The sequence below is a fragment of the Aquarana catesbeiana genome, linkage group LG09 (genome assembly GCF_042186555.1).
Source record: "Aquarana catesbeiana isolate 2022-GZ linkage group LG09, ASM4218655v1, whole genome shotgun sequence".
Classification (NCBI taxonomy): domain Eukaryota; kingdom Metazoa; phylum Chordata; class Amphibia; order Anura; family Ranidae; genus Aquarana; species Aquarana catesbeiana.
This window is the reverse complement of record NC_133332.1, coordinates 17,949,584-17,972,380: the sequence shown is the minus strand read 5'-3', so window position 1 is coordinate 17,972,380 and position 22,797 is coordinate 17,949,584. Positions and strand designations below refer to the sequence as shown.

General features: G+C 43.4%; 1 protein-coding gene across 4 annotated transcripts in view; it reads right to left on the bottom strand.

The window, feature by feature from the left end:
• Positions 1-22,797, bottom strand: part of DIAPH2 (diaphanous related formin 2) — a 1,573,862-nt gene that overhangs the window by 1,474,110 nt on the left and 76,955 nt on the right. Inside the window, exon 1 of one of the 4 annotated variants that reach the window (XM_073598136.1) lies at positions 22,504-22,599. The exons of the other annotated variants lie outside the window; for them this stretch is intronic. The gene's annotated coding sequence lies outside the window, so the exon portion shown is untranslated. Of the gene's footprint in view, positions 1-22,503; positions 22,600-22,797 lie in introns of those variants that run through there. 4 annotated transcript variants of the gene reach the window in all.

The following is a 22,797-nucleotide window of genomic DNA, read 5'->3' as shown; positions in this document are numbered from 1 at the left end:
CTCTTCCCATCAAAACAACTGTAACCATTACACCAACCCCCATTTATGTCCAACTGTAATCCTAAACCATTCCAATGACCATTCAACCTATAGCCCCAACCCAAATCATGCTGGTGCTGCTTGCAATTCCAATCCTAACTCTAATCCTCTATGTAACTTGAGAAGATACATCAACTCACCCCATGACCCCCAACTCAAACCCTATTATTACACAAACCCTCCAACTCTTACCCTAACCATCACATTTACCATCCCTGTAATTTGAGCCATCAAGCTAACCCAACCTGCAACCCCAAACAATCACACTAATGCTCTCTTTAATTCTGACTCTAACTGCAACCCCCCATGTAACATAAACAGACACACCAACCCTTACCATCACACTAATCCAACCCGTGATCCCTAACTCCAATCCTAACCATTACACTAGCCCTCCTTGTGACTCCAACTTTAACCCTAACCATCACATTTACCATCCCTGTAATCTGAACCTTTAAACTAACCCAACCTGTAAACCTAACCCGAAATGATCATACAAATGCTTCCAGTAATTCTAACCCTAACGCTAACCCTCCATGTAACACATGCAGACCCACCAACCTACCCTCCCCTAACTCTAACCCTCCATGTAATACATATAGACCCACCAACCCACCCTTCGATAACTCTAATGCCGCGTACACACGGGCGGACTTTTCGACCGGACTGGTCCAACAGACTTTCGACTGACTTTTGACGGACTTCTGACGGACTTTTTAATGAACGGACTTGCCTACACACGATCACACCAAAGTCTGACGGATTTGTACATGATGACGTACATTGGACTAAAATAAGTAAGTTGATAGCCAGTAGCCAATAGCTGCCATAGCGTCGGTTTTTGTCCGTCGGACTAGCATACAGACGAGCGGATTTCTGGGTCTGGCGGAGTTATGACGTAAAGATTTGAAGCCTGTTCCAAATCTAAAGTCCTTCAGATTTGCGACTGGAAAAGTCAGCTGAAGGTCCGATGAAGCCCACACACGATCGGATTGTCCGCCGGATTTGGTCCGTTGGCGTCCGTCAGACCAGTCTGGTCGAAAAGTCCGACCATGTGTACGCCCCATAACCCTCCATGTAACACATACAGACCCACCAACCCACCCTTCCCTATCTCTAACCCTCCATGTAACACATACAGACCCACCAACCCACCTTCCCCTAACTCTAACCCTCCATGCAACACATACAGACTCACCAACCCACCCTTCCCTAACCCTGACCCTCCACGCAACACATACAGACCCACCAACCCACCCTTCCCTAACCCTCCATGCAACACATACAGACCCACCAACCCACCCTTCCCTAACTCTAACCCTCCATGTAACACATACAGACCCACCAACCCACCCTTCCTTAACTCTAACCCTCCATGTAACACATACAGACCCACCAACCCACCCTTCCTTAACTCTAACCCTCCATGTAACACATACAGACCCACCAACCCACCCTCCCTTAAATCTAACCCTCCATGTAACACATACAGACCCGCCAACCCAACCCAACCCTAACCATCTCAATAATTATTTTACTAATCTGAACTATTAAACTAATGGAACCTGAAACCCCAACCCAAATCATCACACTAGTGCTACCTTTAATTCTACCCCTAACTCTTACCCTCCATGTAGGATGAACAGACACACCAACCCACCCAGTGACCCCCAACTCTAACCCTGACCATCACATTATTCATCTCCCTAATCTGAGCATTCAACCTAACCCAACCTGTAACCCCAAACCATCACACTAGCCCTCCCTGTAATTCTAGCCCTCCAAATAATATGAACAGTTATACTACTCCGCCCATCAAAACAATTCTCCACTCAAAACAACTCTAACCATCTCATGGCTTCAGGACCAGAAGATGGTAAAACTTTATTGTGCAATATGTGTGGTCGCTTCTACTCTCCATAAGGGTGAGCACGTAGGGAAAACATTTAGGAAAGTTGCCACCTTTCAACAGGAAGTGCCTGAACAAGGGCACAGGGATTTTTTATATCATAAAGAAAGCTGCAGACTTTTAATTAAAAAAACAAAACAAATAGACAACAATAACTGGTCAAGGTGTACATGAGATATTAACGATTTGGTTTACATGTACTTCAAGATGATATTAAATCAAAAACGTAATATATATCAGCTTACCAATCATTAGATTGGATGGATGTATTAGTTTTCCTTTTTAGGCTTTTTTTCCCTCTGTTTCCACCTGGTGATCTGGCCAGTAACACACCCCCTGTATTAGAGCGCCCCCACTCTGGATGAAAGAGAACAGGAGGCACAGCAGACAGCAGCATTGTCAGTTTGGAGGGGGGGGGGGGGAGTGTTAGATGGGCTAACAGATTTAAATACACTAACAAATTGAAGCCAAACTCCAGCTCACACTTTATAAACAGTTACAGCAAAAAATAAATTATATATATATATATATATATATATATATATATATATATATATATATATATATATATATATTTGGAATAAAAGTTTTGCATAAATCATTATATCATCAGATCATCAGATCATTATAAGCACCCCTGTGAGTGTTAGATGGTTTATCTCATCCCTGCACAATGAAACATCTAGAAGAGAGCTTGTTCTTTTGAAATAAAACTGACTTTCTGGCTGGATCACCAGATTAAAAGAAGGAGAATAAAGCCTAAAAAAGAAAATCAATGCAGCCACCATATTTAAGAGTTAGATGCAATATAATAAAGGGTTCGCTTTTGGGTTTAATACCGCTTTAAATAAATTGTTATATATTGAAACAGAAAAAAAAAAAGATTATTTTTTTTTTGTCTGATTTGTGTTTATTTCACAAGACACAGATCATGCGAGATCCTCCTTCCTTAACGAAACAGGAAATATTTGTTTATGTGAGGTGGGTGTGGGGACACATCACCAGCAAGTTCCCTTATGACAGAATGCCAGTAGAATGTAAGCAAGCCTTGTGTGATACATTGTATCAATGACAGGGTGCTGAAGGACAAAAAAAAAAAAAAATAGAAAAATATGCTACTTTGTTTGCCAATGATAAATAAATATAGAAATGATACAAAGATGTAACTTCAATTAACCACTTGACCAACGGAAGGTTTTAATGCCTTCATGACCAGGCAATTTTTTCCTATTCGACACTGCGCTATTTTAAAACCACTTGCCCATCGGGCGAATTCCAGCACTCCTCTCCCACATGTAAAAATCATAATAAATTTTTTTTTTTTTTTTGCTAGAAAATTAATCAGAACCCCCAAACATTATATATATAACTTTTTTTTGCCGCACAGTATTTGAGCATTAAATTTTCCAAATGCGATTTTTTGGGGAAAAAAAAAGCTTTCATGAATAATAATAGAAAAAAAAAAAAAAACAGTAAAGTAAAGTTAGCCCATTTTTTTGTATAATGTGATAGATGATGTTACGCTGAGTAAATAGATGTCACATGTCTTTAAAATTCCGCACATTTGTGGTATGGCGCCAAACTTCGGTACTTAAAAATCTCCATAGGCGATGCTTAAAATTTTTTTACAGGCTACATGTTTAGAGTTACAGAGGAGGTCTAGTGCTAGAATTATTGCTCTCGCTCCAACGTTTTCGCGGTGATACCTCACATGTGTGGTTTGAACGTTGTTCACATATACGGGCATGACTTACGTATGCGCTCACTTCTGCGTGCGAGCTCGCAGGGATGGGGGTGCTTTAAAGGGGTTGTATAACTTTGAGTTTTTTCACCTTAATGCATCCTATGCATTATGAAAATAACACTCAAGCGCTAAATGTGCCTAGTGTTTAGGAGCACTTAGAGGTATTTACATGCGTTTAGGTGTGTGATAAGATAGGCACGCAGAGAGCGAGAACACGGAAGTAGATCACACAAAACCCGACTGGTGGGCGTTTATTGGGAAACTCGGGGTACAGAGAGGGTGGTGATAGGAGAACTAGTCCATGGAACAAACAGTAGGCACAGCAATGGAGGGTGGTCCTCATGGTGGCAATAGGGACAGCAAATGGGACGTTGTTCATAGGGCAACGGAAAGCACAGCAATGATAAGTAGTCCCCTGGAAGGGAATATGGGGCAGCAAAGGGGTCACAACAGGGGTCTAAGTTTATAACCCAAGGGCTAGAACAGAGTTGACACAGCAGGGATGTACGTCCTTGGCACACAGGGCAGAGCAGATTTGACACAGGGATTTAAGTCCCTGGCACACAGGGCAGAGCAGAGTTGGCACAGCAGGGTTGTATGTCCCTGAGACAGGGCAGAGCAGAGTTGGCACAGCAGGGATGTACGTCCTTGGCACACAGGGCAGAGCAGATTTGACACAGGGATTTAAGTCCCTGGCACACAGGGCAGAGCAGAGTTGGCACAGCAGGGATGTATGTCCCTGAGCCAGGGCAGAGGAGAGTTGGCACAGCAGGGATGTACGTCCCTGGCACAGGGCAGAGCAGAGTTAGCACAGCAGGGATTTAAGTCTGGGGCACAGGGCAAAGCAGATTTGGCATAGCAGGGATGTGCGTCCTTGGCACAGGGCAGAGTAGAGTTGGCACAGCAGGGATGTAAGTCTGGGGCACAGGGCAAAGCAGAGTTAACACAGCAAGTATACAAGTATCTGGCACAGGGCAGAGCAGAGTTGGCAAAGCAGGGATGTACGTCCCTGTCACAGGGCAGAGCAGAGTTGACACAGCAGGGATGTACATCCCTGACACAGGGCAGAGCAGAGTTGGCACAGCAGGGATGTACATCCCTGACACAGGGCAGAGCAGAGTTGGCACAGCAGGGATTTAGGTTCTTGGCGCAAGGCAGAGCAGAGTGGCATAGCAGGGTTGTGAGTCAGAGGCACAGGCAGGGATTTAAGTCCAGGGCACAGGAGCTAGGTCTTCAGCACAGGGCACACAGCAGAGGCAGAATTCTGGCACAGCAAGGATTTAAGGACTCATAAGGCAGCATATCCTGCACGGGAATCCCGAGACTGATAGGTGAGGTCAGCTAGTCAGGGTTATGCGGCAGTTCGCTGGGTTCTGGTAACAATGGGGGGTCTGCGGGATCAGTCAGCTGCTAGGGGAGAGAAAAGTAGGCAGGGAGAACATATTTAATACTGGGGTGCAAGTCTCTGTCTCTGGACAACCCACAGCTTGGCATCGGCTTGGCATTGGGTTACCCTGAGAACAGGCCCCCTCCACCTCCATTCAGATTTCTCCGTACTCCTAAAGGCCTATGTGTACATGGACACAGAGGCTAACGCAGAGGGGCGTTTAGGAGCAAAAAAGAAAAAAAAAGTCAAACGCTTATAAAATGGGTGTTTGACAGCTGAAATGTGCATGAGGCCTAAGCAGTAGGCAAGTAAGTAAATGTCAGTAAGCAGATCTCCCAGCTGGAATCCACAGGATGGGTAATTCAGCCGACCAGACTCCACCTGTAACTGAAAAAGCATTTTTAGGCAGATTGGTCCTTTAATGAGCCCCTCTATACTGCTGGACCTAAACCTCGGTAATTAATACATCACAGCTAACGTTATCTACCAGCACCAAGACCCACAAGACGTCTCCATCTGAAATCAGTAATGTTTCAGATCCAACTCTCGGGATCGTCAGCAGGAGGGTGAGGTGGGTGTGAAGAAAAAGCCGGAATCTTAAAAGAAGATGAAATGAAAACCGACATGAAGAAGTTGGAGCCTCTCTTCAAGAACACTCGGTAGACGAGGCACTTGGCGGGCTCTTTCAACGGGAGTAAACAGGCTCATTTGGTTACAACCCAAACGTATTCTCAGAGCCGCGTTTGATGTTCAAAGACGCCAATTATGAAGAAAAAGTTTCTAATCTCGGTAGGGCGTAATATGAATCCGAAAATGTGGAGAGGTCTCCCTTGTGTCGGATGCGGAACGCATGGAAAGAAGATCTCTGATAAGGCTGGCCTAAAGCTCAACTATGGGCACAGAAACTTTTATTGAAACAAATTCCTCAGTAACTGCATAGGAAAGGCTTTAAATTCACATTATCTGCACCAAATGCCTTGGCAAACCCAAATATTATAGTGTAAAAGTAGCCCAGAAGGCCCCACCTACTACAGGCTGCCTGTAAGTAACTAAAGGAGGGGGTCAAGCAGTGGCAGCCCATCCATAAGGGGCGTCGCCCCCCTAATCCATGTGCCTAGCCCCTAATCTACATGCAGGGTGCCAGACGCATGGATTCTAATGGGGTTATTTTTTAGAAGCACATGCGAGTGAGGGGGGGGTTTCTTTGTCACCCCCACCCCCAAAATATTGAGCATCAACTGCCACTGGGTTGGAGGCAAGACCAGTTACCCTGCACAAGGAGAGAGAGCAGAGCTGTGGGAGGGGCCAAGTAGGCTCCACCCACTACAGCCTGTCTGTAGATAACTACAGGAGGGGGTGGAGACAAGACCAGTCACCCTGCACAAGGAGAGAGAGCAGAGCTGTGGGAGGGGCCCAGAAGGCCCCACCTACTACAGGATACCTGTAGATAACTACAGGAGGGGGTGGAGACAAGAGCAGTCACCCTGCACAAGGAGAGAGAGAGAGCAGAGATGTGGGGGGGATCCAGAAGGCTCCACCCAATATACAGGCTGCCTGTAGATAACTACAGGAGGGGGGCGGAGACCAGACCAGTCACCCTGCACAAGGGGAGAAAGAGAGCAGAGCTAGCTGTGGGAGGGGCCAATCAGGCTCACCCACTACAGGCTGCCAGTAGATTACTACAGGAGGGGGGCGGAGACCAGACCAGTCACCCTGCACAAGGAGGGAGAGCAGCAGTGATCAGTCTTTAATATATTACTGGATTACTGCACAGATCTAGAAGAAATACACAAAGCACACCGCGATTCAAGAATAAACATGATGAATGGATTTTGATGTAAATAAATAAATAAATAAAGCTAAAATCCTCCAAATCCCCTCAATAAACAACCTGCAGGTTGGGTCCTGTGTGTGAATGTTCTTTCATTATGAGGTATTGGTATAATACTGTATTATGGCCACTAGATGGCCCTGAGGAGCATAGGAAATACATTTGTGTTCATAGCCAGAGATACAATGTAACAAATCTAGAGAATCCTAAAGGAAATTAGATAATAAATGCAACCAATGGTTACCAATAGTTAGATTTCTAATTCCCTCTAGTGTTCTCTAGAGTGGTTATATTGTATCTCTTAATAGTAAGATGTATGTACCGCATTATGGCCACTGGATGGCGCTGAGGAGCTTAGAAAATACATATGTGCATGTAACTAGAGATAAAATGTAACAATTCTAGAGAATCCCAGAGTGAATTGGAATAGAAATGTAACCAATAGTTACATTCATTTCCTAATTAGCTCTAGTGTTCTCTAGAACTGGTACACTGGGTCTCTTGTTACAAAAATGTATGTACTGCATAATGACCACAAGATGGCGCTAAGGAGCATAGGTAAAACTATGTTTTTCAGTGCCCTCTAGTGGCCATAATGCAGTATTTTATTGCTGCCCACAGTAAAAGATTGTTCGTTCAGAAGAGAATATAGCCTAAAGAATTTCCTTTTTGAAGGGAGGTCGGAATTGGATCCACGAGAAAGAACGAGGATGAATGCCCGGTGACTCACACTAGGATATATGCTCTTTAAACATCTGGAGGTAGAACCTCCTAGGAGGTAGACTCCCTAGCCATCAGCAGCGTTGGAACTGCAGCACCTGGCACATCACAGCCAGGCCTTTAAAAACAGTGACTCTAAAGCAGGAAGGAAGTACGGCCCTTGGGACAGTAGTTCCTCCCTGAGAGGCAGTCGCCAAGGAATGCCGGTGACCAGGCGCACCTGGTCGGCGTACCCAGACTGATGGGACCCAACCAGAGCCAATAGAATGACTGGAATCCCTGTGGCTGTGAATCTGCACAAAAGCCACAGCAGAAGCTGGAGAGGAGGAAAGGCATAGAGCAAATGTTACCGGCCCCATGGGCCACCAGAGGGATTGAGGTGCCCACCAGAGGATCCCGGGACCTTGCCAGAAACCTTGGTACCATTCTGTTGAGCCAGGACGCAAACAGATCTACCTCAGGAGTGCCCCATCGGAGACATATCTGATGAGACACGGCCCGGTGAAGGGCCCACCCCGTGGTCCAACCCTAGCCGACTGAGGCATCCGCCTGTCAGTATTCCACTCCTAGAATGTGCATGTCGGTGAGCGCTGGAACGAGACGTTCTGCCCACCGGAGGATACTGGCAACTGCCAGGGCTGCCAACACCCTATTTGGCCCACCGTGGTGATTGACATAAGCCACCGCTGTTGCATTGTCCGAATGGATCTGTACAGGGAGCCCCCAAATGCTGATCTGTCCATGATCCAGACACACTCTGATAACTCGAAGTTCCAGGATATTGCTCGGTAGTCCGAATTTCACCAGCGTCCAACGACCCTGAGCAGAGCTCAGTCCCAGGACACATCCCCACTCAGACGGAATGGCATTGGTGGTAATCCTGTTTAATACAAGGGGAAAAAGGATTTGCCCCGCCGAAGAACCGGAGAGCGAAGCCACCAGACCAGGGAACCTCTGGTTTCCTGGCTCAGCCGAATCCAATTGTCCAGAGACCTCGGGCACTTGTCCCATTATGCCAGGATCTCCCTAAAGGGAGCTTGTATGGAAGTGTGAAAATGGAATCGCCTCAAAAGATAGATACTATCTGACCCAACACCCACATGCAGGTCCACAGGGAGGCCCACCTGCTGGACAACAGTAAATGAAAATGCAGCATGCAACTTCTGGAGTTTGTCCAGGGGAGGAAACACTCTGGCCAGAGCTGAAGCCTGAGTCAGGTTCAGATAATTCAATGTTCTGGAAGGGGCCAAAGCAGACTTCAGATAGTATAGAAGCCAACTGAAATCTGTCAAGGTCTTTATAGGAGCTATGTTGCCCCTCGGGGTAGTCGAGGACTCACAGAAGGAGATCATCCAGGCAGCCCAGGACCGCAAACCCCCACTGACGTAACCATGCCAGATCGTGAACACCTGAGGAGTGATGGCAAGACCAAAGGGCAACACCACACGCTGATAATGCTCAGCACCCACAGTAAAATGGAGGAAGTACTGGGTCGGGCACATAGTGGAATGTGTAAGTAAGCATTTGTGATGTCGATAGAAGCCAAAAAGTCCCCATGATTTAGGGGTGCCACCGCCGTGCGGACTGACTCCATCCTAAACTTCTGTACCCACACCAGGCAGGTCAGGGCCTTGAGGTCCAGAATTGAACGTTCCATGCCCTCCATCTTTTGGACTGTGAACAGGTTTGAATAAAACCCGTACAACTGGTCCCGACATGGGAACCGGGACATCACACTCTGAAGCAACAGGGCTTGCACAGCCCTACGAGGAGAACCGCAAACGGCGACAGACGCACATTGGAAGCAAAAAAATATGCTTGGGGAACAAGGACGGAAAACTATCTTGTAACCGGACAAAATCAAAACGCGTAATGATATTCAGGTTAGCCCCCCCACAATACATGTCTAAGCACCACTGTGGAAACAGGGAGTTCAGAAACCAGGGTAACTGCGGCCAAGAGGCATAGCAGGCAAACTGCAGCGCCTAGACCAACAGGTCCGCCGATGCAGCAAAGGCAGAGGGATTCTGTTCCCCCTCCAGGTATGTCAGCTGGATCTTTAGAAGCCAGAGATTCCTCTATTGGAATCAAGGCTGCCTTGAGCAGCCTAGAGACAGGGGGGTCCAATACTGGTGGGACGGTGCACTTCTGAAGGAAGGACTCTTCAAAAGGGGTACCTCACAGCAAGCATTTTTGGAAGCACAAAGGGGCACTTTGGACACTCCCAGTCTTCCCAGGCAAAATAAGAGGGAGAAGGGAACACTTTTTCCGTGCAAGACCGCTTATGGGTGCCAAAGGGGAATCGGCCCTCCGCTGCAGCCACTGCTGCATCCCCCATCTTGAAAAGTTCCGGCACAGATGTAAGAAGTGCGACAACCAGTGCCTTTTCATGCATCACTGCAGTTGTGGAGGAATCATCCTCACTCCCTGACAGGACAGGGAACGTGGCCACCAAACCCGCAAGGTGGGCCACGTCCGTGGTAACAGAGCCTGATATAGGATCGTTCGAGACAGAGGAGGTAGGGGAGGGCGGGGGTGCCATTTACTAGGCTATATGCCTAAGCGCCACCACAAAAAACCGAGGAGGGGGCCACCAACTGAGACCCCTGCCGCCCCCAAGGCCCGCACAGGGGATTTTGACCGAGGCCCCGCACAGGGGGCACCAGATGCCCTGCACAGGGGGCACCAACCGAGGCCCCTCACAGGGGGCACAGAACGATGCCCCTCACAGGGGATGCTGACCGAGGCCCCGCACAGGGGCACCACTGCTGCCCACACGAGGCACCACTGAGGCCCCTCACAGGGGGCCGAGGCCTTGCACAGGGAGTGCCAGGAGCACCCTCGCCGAGCTCACCTAACGGACCACCAAAAGGAGATCACCCTCAGAGCCCCAACAGCTCCACCCCTCTGGTAGGAGGTGGACACAAGGCCTAGCGGGCCGTAAAAGTCGCGGCATGGTAGGCCACAAAAGCCACGTCCTAAATTTTCGGCCACCTTTCGACCAGACCGATCAGAGCCGCTGAACGGAGGGCAGACACCTGAAAACAGAAAGCAGTGGTCTCCACCGCCTGCCCTGAGGCCACCCACCCAGCACCCAATCGGTAGAACGCAAAGCCACTGCCTAAATTACGGTCCCCCGATCACGGATGTCAGGTCACCTGCCTCCTAGGCCCAACCACTGCAGCAGGTGGGGCCAAGGGATACCCCCCCAGTAGAAGCCAGAAGCCTGGGCCTCACCCGGGAAGGGAGGGGGGGTGGAGGAGAACCCTGGAGGAAATGAGTACCCGCGCCCCAAACCACATCCAGGGAAGGAGAGGAGGGGGTCCCGTACTTACCAATCCAGCGAAGTGTGCGGGTAACGTCCCAGACGGATCCCCTTACCACCGAAGTGGGGGGGGGGAGTCGGCCATGAGGAACTCTGCAACTCAGGCCGAGACCCGGTCGCATGCGAACTTGCGAGACGTTTAACTCGCAGGGCCAGCAACCGTCCAGTGGGGCTATGTCGACAGCCGACCTAGCGCGTAGCTGCGGTCTGCACACGCTCGTTGGCCAGACTGGGGAGACCACTGGATCTTAGTGTCCGGCACGTCGCCCAGCCCGGCAGTTGATTGTAGATCTCACCGGAGAAAAACCCAGGAAAAAAGCAAATAACAAACAAATAAATTCCCAGGACTAGAGATCCCAGCAGGGAACTAGGTCCTTACTCCTGACTAGGCAGAAAAAAAAATGAAGGCCTATAGCAGAGAGGGGGGTGTATACCACCTAGGACTGCCTAAAGGCGTAGCCAAGTCTTTTTTTCTGCCTAGTGTCCTACCCCTGTAGGGGGCGGTATAACCCTATGGTTCTGAATAATGGAGTGCTGTGTCTGTCAATGAACGAAAGAGAAAAAGATTTTTACATTCGGTTCACTGAGGTTATCGGCATCAACAGTGTTCACCTGACTGATCTCAACCCCACTGCCAGGTCTTTTGGTTTGGCATCCAGAAGTTGTTTAAAATTCTCTTAGACCAGTTGCTGGTGGCAGTGTACTTGTCATTCCTTGTATGTTTGCTTCGTTGGTCAGGAATGATTATACTACAAAATGTACTTGCCATTGGGGAAGGCAGATGCTGGCTTAGTAAGCAGGGACATCTAAGGCTCCTGTCTAAATTGGCCCTAGTATGTATGAATGTGAGCTAGGGACTTTTATATTGTGAGCTCCTTGAGGGCAGGGACTGACGTGAATGTACGGTATGTAAATCATTGTATAAATTGTTGGTGCTATATAATAATACCTGTAATAAGAATGTCAAGAAAGAATGTTAAGAGGCATAAACTCAAACGGCGTGGCTCCACATCCAAAAGTTAAATACAAGAAAAAAAGAGGGAAACAACTAAACTTTTAAAGTAGCCACTGGTGTCCCAAGTTGAAAGAAATGCTCAACAATATATACATATAAAAATTCACATTTTATTAGAAAACATTAAAAGTGATAAGAAACTGTAAACATCACATAATATGTGGTGACACAACATTCTCTCTTTCATATATGCTAAAGAATAGTGTAAGTGGTTCATAAAGAGTAGCCTAAGCAAAATGGCCTACAGTACAAACATGAGTCGAATACATCTGTATGGTGGTTATCCATAGATGGGGGCCACATGCGAGGTAATAGTGTTGTCACCAAATGGATCTCTACGCGTTTCACCAACAGCTTCTTCAGCTTCCCAATTGGCACAGGGTTAGAACAGAGAGCATGAAATATCTATTCCGTACAATGGGAGGAGGGAGAGGGGCGACACCTCTGACTCCACCCCCTTTGCCCTGTCCATGTATACCCCACATTTTTAATGAAATCAAATGCTGTCTCTCCAGCGCCCATCAATGCAGCCTTCCAGTGCCCATCAAATTCTGCCTCTCCAGCGCCCATCAATGCAGCCTACCAGCGCCCTTCAAATGCTGCCTCTCCAGCGCCCATCAAATGCAGCCTCACCAGCGCCCATCAATGCAGCCTACCAGCATCCATCAAATGCTGCCTCTCCAGCGCCCATCAATGCAGCCTTCCAGCGCCCTTCAAATGCTGCCTCTCCAGCGCCCATCAAATGCAACCTCTCCAGCGCCCATCAATGCAGCCTACCAGCGTCCATCAAATGCTGCCTCTCCAGCGCCCATCAAATGCTGCCTCTCCAGCGCCCATCAAATGCTGCCTCTCCAGCGCCCATCAAATGCTGCCTCTCCAGCGCCCATCAAATGCTGCCTCTCCAGCGCCCATCAATGCAGCCTAAACAGCGCCCATCAATGCAGCCTAAACAGCGCCCATCAATGCAGCCTAAACAACGCCCATCAATGCAGCCTAAACAGCACCCATCAAATGCTGCCTCTCCAGCGCCCATAAAATGCTGCCTCTCCAGTGCCCAACAATGCAGCCTACCAGCGCCCATCAATGAATGTTTGCTTGCTTCCATCCATTCAGGAGTCGGGCACAGACAGTCCTCCCCTGCCGCTGCGCCTCTGACGTTATGTCCTCCCTGCTGATGCTGAGACTTAGTTGCTTGCTGCAGAGAGAAGAGAGTAGGAGCCCCAGTGGCTGGGCGCCCTAGGTAGCAGTGTTCCCTAGGCGGCTGCCTAGTTTGCCTAGTGGTAGCACCGACCCTGGTTGCAATCTTTGATGCATTTCTAACCTCACTCTCTCAGATGCTCCATGCCTAAAAAAAAAACAAAAAAACACCAGAGCTGCATTAGCCACTCGGCAGTGTGTTAGCTTGGTCTGCAGTTGAGATTTTTAGATCCACACATACATATTGGAGCCAACTTAGACAGCAGACAATCAGCCGGCCAGCATGTCTTTGGAATGTTGGAGGGAACCAATGCAAGCACAAGGACAATGTGCAAACTCCATGCAGATAGTGTCCTGGCCGGGATTCAAACTCCAGTGCTGCAAGGCAGAAATGCTAACCACTAAGCCATCGTGCTGCCCCAATAATAACACCTCAGTCCTTTCTTTTATCCAGTTCCCTGAGTGACCCCCCCCCTCCCCCGTCCTTGTATTGAAACCGTTAAAAACATCTCTGGAATTTTAAGTGAAATAACTGTCTCTGAAAGCTTTATGGGGGTCCCCGGTGTCAATAAAAGTCACAGCGGCATTATAGGGTCTGTGACAATGCTGCTTGCTGGGCAGGAATCTCCAAAATAGTGAAAAATAAATCTTTAAAGCCTCAACTACTGATGGGAGCACAATATGTAGTTGTAGGAGAAGTTTCTGGAATTTAGGAGAATGGATTTACAGTCTCATAGAGACCAAGAATCCTTCTGGGTGACTGCTGGCAGTAATTATACACCCCGGTGAGGATCTGGTGGCTAGGCCCAGCTTTTGCCGGGGGTTTACAAAATTCACAGGACAACGCTGATCTGATTGCTAAAAGAGCAACTAATTAAGAAAAATAACAAGCTACAAAATTATATTAAGCAAGCACTGCAACTGCGCTAAAATCATCCCCGTGAACTCTGTTCTTGTACAATGTCTGCAGCCAGTGCTAACTGTATTTACAAGAGATCTGGTTAAGTATGGCTCTAAGGGAGGTATAAAGGATGAACAATTTGTTTAAAAAAAAGAAAAATATTACTTTTTTCTTTTATTTAGCGTATTATTTTGGTGGAGTGGTCCATTTGGAGTCGTTTATTTTATTTTAGTGTTCCAAAATAATTACTCTTTTTTTTCTTTTATTTAGGGTATTTTTGGAGGAGCAGTCCATTGAGAGTAGTTAATTTTATTTTATTTATACTCTTTTTTTTTGTTTTTGTTTTTGTTTAGGGTATTTTTTTTGAGGGGTGGTCCATTTAGGGTAGTTAATTTTATTTTATTTCACTTTGGTGATCACAAAAAATTTAAAAATACTCTTTTTTTTTTCTTTTATTTAGGGTATTTTTGGAGGAGCAGTCCATGTAGGGTAGTTAGTTTTATTTTATTTTAGGGTTGACAAATAAAACGCTCTTTGTTCTTTTATTTAGTGTCTTTTTTTTTTTTTTTTGGAGGGGCAGTCTATTTGGGGTAGCTAATTTTATTTTATTTTGGAGTTAAAAAAAAAAAACTTTTTCCATTTAGTTAGAGTAATTGTTGGAGGGGTGGTCCATTTAGAGTAGTTTATTTTATTTTAGCAATCAAAAAAAAAACTGCTATTTTCTTCTTTTCTTTTTTTTTTTATTCTTATTATACAGAAATTAAATAGTGCCAACAGTTTACGCAGCACTTTACAACATGAGGACACACAGTACAGTTACAATACAATTCAATACAGGAGGAATCAGAGGGCCCTGCTCGTTAGAGCTTACAATCTAGAAGGGAGGGTCAAGTGAAATTAAAGGTAATAATTGTGAGCTGATGGAGAGAATAGACATACAGTTGTTGTTAGGTGTGGGTAGGGTAGGCTTCTCTGAATAGAAGGGTTTTCAGGGATCGTCTAAAAGCTAATAAAGTAGGAGATAAGCGGACAGATTGGGGTAACGAGTTCCATAGGATTGGAGAGGCTCTGGAAAAGTCCTGGAGGTGAGCATAGGCTAGGAGTATTTTTTGGAGGGGCAATCCATTAAGGGTAATCACTTTATTTTAGTGTTCAAAAAAAAAAAAATTGCTAATTTTTTTCTTTTTATTTAGAGTATTTTTTTGGCGGGGCAGTCCAATTATGGTAATAATTTTATTTTAGTGTTAAAAAAAATCCACTTTTTCCATTCATATAAGGTATTTTTGGAAGAGGCGGTCCATTTAGGGTAATCATTTTATTTTAGTGTTAAAAAAAATCTTCTTTTTTCATTTATATAAGGTATTTTTGGGAGAGGCAGTCCATTTAGAGTAATAATTTTATTTTAGTGTTAAAAAAAAAAAATCTTTTTCCATTTATATAAGGTATTTTTGGGAGGGGTGGTCCATTTAGTCATAGTTAATTTTATGTAAGTGTTCAAAAAAATTATATTTTTATGTAGGTTTTTTTTTTTTTTTTTTTTTTTTTTTTTTTTTTGGAGGGGTGGGCAATTTAGGATTTATTTTGTGTTAGTGTTAAAAAAAATTACTCTTATTTTGGTGTTTTCTTTTTTGTTTGTACTTCACTATTCAATATTTGCAAACTGTTGCCTTCCTTTGTTTATTTTAATGTGTTTTCTTATCTCTGTCTGTTTTTTCTTTCCATGAACAAAAACAAAGCAAAAAGAAAACAAGAAAAATAGACCATTTTCTGGTACAAGAACTGGTTCAGGATCGTTGAAAAAAAAAAGATCTTCCATAACCCTCAGAAGCCATCTGAAGCCCATGGCATCCATAAATTGACCCTGAGGATCAACAAAATAAATACAACACTAACCTGTGAAGAAAGCAGTATTATATATTCCTGTCCATCGACCCTTTGCTAGCACCTAACTCTCTAGCAGAGTTCCTGGCATCGATCTGGTTCAATGCTCAACAAAGGATGTCCCCATTGGCCACTGTGGTTTCTCCTGCTGGCCCCTAGTCACTGTAGGACACGATAATGACCTATGGGTTGCTGGAAAGAACCACCTCAGCCAGCAGGAGACACGCTATTCGATATACCCTAACGTGTGGAACTGGATAGGGGTCGGGAGCTCTTCTACAGAGTGAAATTGGCCAACAGAGAGGTAAGTAGAAGTTCCTGTGTTGAAGGGATTCAACATTTCCATACAAGTGTATGGGGATATGAAACTTTCTTGAAATAAGTAGATGCAAATCCAAAGAAGGTCATGTAAATGCCCCTATCAATGAGTTCCGACTTCTGAATGAACTTAGAAGCATCTCAATCTGAAGTCAAGTGAGGCCATCAACACAAGCCCAAAGCCTGTTGACACAGGCCCTAATATGGCATTCTTCACAGGTTACTGCCCTTTTAACCACTTGCCGACCACAATAGGTATAGATACCTTGTGGTTTGCAAGTGGTTTACTTGGGCTATGGCTGAAGCTATTAGCCATAACTCAGTTTTTTTTTTTCAGCCGGCCGTTGGCTTTCTCATGAAAGTGGTCCAAAGCAGCTCATTAGCCACTGGATTCTCCGATGTTTCTCGGGCTTATTGATTTCACCGAGAAACGATACGATGGTGCTGCCGGCTGGTCACAGAGGCTATCAGAGACCAGATCGTCTCTGATCACCTCTATGGAAAGAAAAGAAGAAAAATGGCACCACGGCTCAACCTCTATAAATTAGTAATTAGGGTCAAGAGGACAATTTGATAATGATTCCCCAAAGACCTTCCTGTTCTATTTTTGAATAATGTAAAGTGAATTTTGTAATAAATTTTACTCAGTAATAACTTTTAACTTTGTAATAACTTTTTACTTTGTAATAACTTTTGTACTCAGTTGCCGGCTCCTTTTCGAAGAATTGCTTTGGGACCCTTCTGGTTTCCTTTTCTTTCTGATCACCTCTATGGCCTTGGAGGACCGGAGCGACGTCACTGGCGTCACTTCCAGTCTAGGGCGGAAGTAAGCAATTTTTTTTTTCGAACAAAAGATCAAAAAAACTCTATTTTTTCGATCATTTGCTTTTAAAAAAGGTAAAAAAAGAGGTTTTGGGGTCTTTTTGACCCTAGATCTCTCTATAAAGAGGACCTGTCATCCATATTTCTATTACAAGGGATGTTTACATTTCTTGTAATAGGAATAAAAGTTATTTGAAAAAAAAAAAGGGACAGTGTAAAAATAAAAAAAAAATAAATAAAAATGAAAGCACCCCATCCCTCCGTGCTCGCGCACAGAAGCAAAAGCATACACAAGTCGCGCACGCAAATGTAAAATGTGTTTGCGCCACACATGTGAGGTATCACCACGAACGTTAGAATGAGAGCAATAATTCTAGCGCTAGACCTCCTCTGTAACTCTAAACAGGTAACCTGTTAAAGCGTCGCCTATGGGTATTTTTAAGTACCATAGTTTGGCGCCATTCCACGAGTGTGTGCAATTTTAAAGTGTGACATGTTAGGTATCTATGTACTCAGCGTAACATAATTTTTCAAATTTTACACAATGTTATGTTTTTTTAATTAATTAAAGTGTATTAAATTGCACTAGAAAAACCGCTGCGCAAATACCGTGTGACATTAAAAATTGCAACAATCACCATTTTATTCGATAGGGTATCTGCTAAAAAAATTATAATGTGTGGGGCAGTGGCGGCTGGTGCTCGATAATTCAGCAGGGGGTCTCATGGCCCACTTCCTGATTGGCTGGGAGGAGAATCAGCGTGAGAATAGCGAATATTCATTTGCTATTCTCACACAACTGGGTGGGATCGGGGCGCCTCTGGCTCTAATCACGTGCTTCAAAAAACACCCCCATTGGAATCCATAGTCAGAAAAGGCCTGGTCTTCAAGCTGACCTCTCCCACTTTTCCGACAGCGTCACTTTGAAAAAACACCAAAATCACATTCTTTTCCCATCTCTGTTGACTTTAATGCATTTTGCCACAATGGTAAAATTTTGTCAAAATTTTCTGTATTTTGTTGAAGCTTCCTTCACTGCTAAGGGGCCAAGCCCAATCCCTGAAAAACATCTCCACACCATAATCCGCCCTCCACCAAATGATTTGGACCAGTGCACAGGTCCATAAAGACATAAAAGAGCGAGTTTGGGGTGGAGGAACTTGACTGGCCTGCACAGAGTCCTGACCTCAACCTGATAGAACTGGTCCAAATCATTTGGTGTGTGGGGAGGGGGGATTATGGTGTGGGGTTGTTTTTTCAGGGGTTGGGCTTGGCCCCTTAGTTCTAGTGAAGGGAACTCTTAAGGCCTCAGCATAACAAGATATTTTGGACAATTTCATGCTCCCAACTTTGTGGGAACAGTTTGGGGATGGCCTCTTCATGTTCCGACATGACTGCGCATCAGTGCACAAAGCAAGATCCATAAAGACATGGATGAGCGAGTTTGGGGAGGAGGAACTTGACTGGCATGCACAGAGTCCTGACCTCAACCTGATAGAATCCCTTTAGAATTAATTCGAGCGGAGACTGCGAGCCAGGCCTTCTCGTCCAACATCAGTGCCTGACCTCACAAACTTGATTCTGGAAGAATGGTCAAACATTCCCATAGACACACACTCCTAAACCTTGTGGACGGCCTTCCCAGAAGAGTTGAAGCTGTTATAGCTGCAAAGGGCGGGGCCAACTCAATATTGAACCCTACGGACTAAGACTGGGATGCCATTAAAGTTCATGTGTGTGTAAAGGCAGGCGTCCCAATACTTTTGACAATATAGTGCATGTGCTAATTATATTTCATATGAATATTGTAGCTACATGAAGCAGATCCTTTAAAATCGGAGAATGTATTGCGTCACCCTCACCCCACCGGAAGAATCAGCACTAAATCAGTGGAAATAGATTGTACCAGAATGTAATGCTATATGAAGAGCAGAATGCTGGATAATAGTTTGTCGATCGGTGGGTGGTTGAGGATATACATGGAGGTCTAAAATTGATGTCCTGCTATGATCACTGCGCTGAACAAAATTCATTTGTTATAGATGTTCTTTATAGAAAATGGAAAATCTTTTTTTTATTATAGTGATCTTTATAGGGAGCATTTATACAAAAATGATGTAGCTATTTGTCAAGTGAAACTGCATGTACAGTATATTTGTTCTGTGTGAATGAGGCAAAATCAAATGTTCTCGGGGTATTTCCTCTACAGGTCAAATGTTATGCATTCGTTGAGGAAAAAAAAAAAAAGGCCACTAGATGGCGCCCAAGATCATTTGAAATAATTATTTAAAAAAGAAGCATGGCCAGAGCTTTTATTTGGCCATACATCTCTTCTGGATCACTAGAATGCACTTACTTTTGCTCCCCTGTGATCCAGAGTCAGCTGATAGCAGACTGTTGCTCTTTAGCAAATGAAATGGCAGAGGCACTCCGAGTTCTGGAAGGATCCCAAGAATATTGTCAGGATCCTCCTAGCTGTTTTCTTGACAGCTGCCTCTCAGCACATCGCTGAGAGCTGAAGCCTTTTGGGCCCACCCCCCTCACCTGCCTGGTGTACTGGAGGGGCACTGTTCTGTTCCCAGCAGACTGAGAACTGAGCGATCCGCAGTAATGTGATCGCTCAGTTCTGTGTGGGACAGCTGCAGGATCACATTGGTGCTGCAGGATAGAGGTGACTGTGTTTTTTTTTTTTTTTAAACCCAAACTTATTTTATTTATTACAGGTACTTAAATACCTCCGTCAATTTATGCAGCACTTTACAAAGACATTGCACATTCACATCAGTCCCTACCCCCCCCAAGGAGCTTACAATCTAAGGTCCCTAACTCACATTTATACATACACATACTAGGAGCAGATAAACAGGAGCCCATTAACCTCCCAGCATGTCTTTGGACTGTGGGAGGAAACTGGAGGACCCGGGGGAAACCCACGCAGGCACAGGGAGAACATGCACCGTGACGGTAGTGCCGTGGTTGGGATTTGAACCAACGACCCTAGTGCTGCCAGGCGGAAGTTCCTCTACAGGTTGAATGATATTCATTAGAAAAAAAAGAAAAAAAGAGTGATTTGGGAAAATACCGCATTATGTCCAGTAGATGGAGCTGAAGATCATGACACGTAGCCACTGTGCTGCCCCTTTAAGTCTTATGATCTTCTGCTCTATCTACTGGCCATAATGCGGTATATCCCCAAATATATTAATAATTATTATCAGAATTTCTTAGTAGTAGTATTTTTGGTATACCTATTATTAATACATAATAATAATTTTATATATAATATTAATAATCATTATTATCATTTATTAGTAGTAGTATTTTAGTATTTTTATTATACACATTTATGATTAGATAGATAGATATATCATATATCTATATATATATATAGATATATAGATATATCTCTATCTATATATCTATATATATATCTATATATATATAGATATATATATAGATCTATATATCTATAGATATATATATAGATCTATAGATATATAGATCTATATATATATATCTATATATATATATAGATATATATATATAGATATATATATATATCTTTAAATCTGTTGAATTAATTAAAATTAATTACATACTGGGCTAATATTACATATTGTTATACATGTATAATGATAAATAAGTATTAATAATATGTATATTAAAAATACTCCTACTACTACTACTAATAATAAATGATAATAGTTACAGTATCAATATGTATAATAGCAATATTTTTATATAATTAATATGAATATTATTATTAATAATAATATATATAATGATATTAATAATAATTATTATCAATAATATTATATGTATAATAAAAAAATACTAACACTCATAAATGCTAATAATTATTATAAATGTGTACGACAAAAAAAAAAAAAAAAAAAAAAAAATATATATATATATATATATCTATATATATATATAGATATATATATATATATATATATACACACAATATATATATATATATATATATATATATATATATATATATATATATATATATATATGTGTGTGTATATATATATATATATATATATATATATATATATATATATATATATATATATATATACACACACATATTTTTTTATTTTTTTTTGTTATCATACATATTTATAATAATAATTAGCATTTATGCGTTTTAGTATTTATTATACATATAATATTATTGATAATAATAATTATTAATATAATTAGATATTATTAATTATTAATAATAATATTCATATTAATTATATCAAAATATTGCCATTATACATATTGATTACTATTATCCTTTATTATTATTATTAGTAGTAGTAGGAGTATTTTTAATATACATATTAATACTTATTTATCATTATACATGTATAACAATATGTAATATTAGCCCAGTATTTAATTCATTGTAATTAATTCAACAGATTTGAAGACCAATCACAGGTTAAGGTGACAACAAGCCAGCATGCCACATAGACCCCTTAAAGTGTGACTTCATACCGTACCATGAAGTCATCTATCGTTTTATGTCTATTTTGACTTTACAAACTGTCCGCTCCGTGCTTTTGATTTATAGATTGACTTAAAAGCCGGTACTATTATCTGTAATTTCTCTTGAAGAGCTATTATTTTTATTACAACAAAACTATTATGTATAATAATTTAGAATGATTGGATTGCTTAGATCGGTCACGTATACCGCTAGTGACAAACCAGTACACAAATCAGAATGAATTATGAACTCCATTAGGCTGGTGTGTTGGCTTTTAGCATAAAGAAGCTGCTGTCATCTTGTAGTTCCTGGCATAGGTGGTGGTGGGGGTGGGGGGGGGGGGGGGGGTTGATGCCTACAGCAAGATAACAGCTGAATCCAGGCAACCAGCTGAAAAACAAAAAAGATGATTTGTATTTTTGTCCATTCAGTCCTGAGATTTACATAGCTCTGCAACATAGCAAAGCTCTGTCTGGCAGGGCAGGAGAGCTGGATTTTTGCTCCTGTAATTAGGTAACACTTACAGATCTTTTCCCTCCCCCCAGCCAGTGAATGAACAGTGAAAAGAGAAGCAACAAAGTGGCAAGCTCATCACATGCTCTCTCCTACTAGCTGCATGCTCCTTGTGTTACAGCACAACTGCCTCATTGTACGGCATCTCCATCTCCCAGTCTGAGCTCTGCTGTAAAGGGACTGTAAGAGGCTGATACTAGTCCTAATTCTGGTACTTGCACTGCTTGCATTAAAAAAAAAATTAAAAAAATTATGTCAACGATCACAGAACTGGAATAATGTGTTTTTTAGTATCTGCCTAGAATTTCACTTTAAACTAAACCCCCACCCCCTGCACCCCATAATGCTACACAAACTCTCCTTTAAGCAAATCCCTCACCCCAAGTAGCCCTTCAGCAGTATTTTCATTATTCACCTTCCAATGACAGATTAGAGCAGAAGATCCCGGGAGCCGCACAGAACAAGACCTGCTGTGTGAAGACAAGTGGCAGTCTCAGCCGGGACCCCAGACAGGCCACACCCCCGAACACATTTCACTCCACCCACTGGAGCTTATTCATGGGGATTCCAATGTACCTGAAATAGTCAGCTTAGTCCTGCCAGTAACTTTCTAAAAATAAAACTTCCAGTGTAGCTCAGCCAAGGACATTGCCGGGGATGCCAACGTTTGTCCCTTATCTGTATTTTGGACTGTGAACTGTGCTACTTT